The sequence below is a fragment of the Drosophila mojavensis genome, unplaced genomic scaffold (genome assembly GCF_018153725.1).
Source record: "Drosophila mojavensis isolate 15081-1352.22 unplaced genomic scaffold, ASM1815372v1 contig_80, whole genome shotgun sequence".
Taxonomy (NCBI): domain Eukaryota; kingdom Metazoa; phylum Arthropoda; class Insecta; order Diptera; family Drosophilidae; genus Drosophila; species Drosophila mojavensis.
The window spans coordinates 16,816,878-16,817,802 of NW_025318906.1; the positions used below are offsets into that span (position 1 = coordinate 16,816,878).

General features: G+C 36.8%; 1 non-coding gene across 1 annotated transcript; it reads left to right on the forward strand.

Annotated features, from left to right (window-relative positions):
• Positions 1–214: 214 nt before the first annotated feature.
• Trnag-ucc lies at positions 215–286 on the forward strand. The gene has a single exon. It is a non-coding gene; the product is annotated as a tRNA-Gly (tRNA).
• The last annotated feature ends 639 nt before the right edge of the window (positions 287–925 follow it).

Genomic DNA, 925 nt, shown 5'->3' on the forward strand with positions numbered 1-925 from the left:
CTGAGCCCAAAAAAAAAAAAAAAAAAAAAAAAACAAAGAATTTATTGATAATAGAACGTAAAGATTTTGTAGCCTTTGTTCCGCTAGTTTTGACCCAATTAGATAAGCCTCAGAGGCGACAAATTTGTATTTACATAGCTACAGGGAGAGGCTGCTTAGAGAACTTTACTTTCTACTTATTTATATTGAGAACTTTTCGGCAGCATCTCAAGCGGCGTCGGTGGTGTAATGGTCAGCATAGTTGCCTTCCAAGCAGTTGATCCGGGTTCGATTCCCGGCCGACGCACAAGTAGTTTTTTTTAAATTAATTTATTTTTTTAAATTGTATATCAAAATATGTTAAACATATTTGAATATTTACATATCTGCATTAGTGGCCCTAATCAGCTGGATATGAATTTATTTTTGGCAACAGTCAGCTCAAATTGCTTCGTAATTAATTTAGTGCCGCACAAATTGCTTAATTTGAGTTGGGCGAGAGACTGCAACAGCTGCTATTAACTGATTTCAAATGATCATATATTAAAAGCATTCAATTAAATTTCAATTACCAAACATTTGACCACAACTAGTATGTTGTCTATGTCTGCTTGTCCTATCTATTCGTAGTTCATGCATATCTAATTATAGTACTCTGAAATTTAAAACGACATTTTTGCATGTCATCAAATATTTGCATTCGAAATTAAATTATGCTGCCCATGCGCTTGTCAAGTAAATATTTAAGCCAATAATATTGTTGGCCATACCAGATGAAGGTCGCTGACTCCACTCCAGCAGTGAAGGAAGACACGGCGACGGCTGACTAATTAGTATGCCGTTTGCATATGCCAAACGCTTTGTTTGCACTAATTTCCTTCGTCCGGCCATATGGATGAAGTGTCTGCTAAAGATTTGGTCAACGAGCCACGCTCAGGAGCCCACA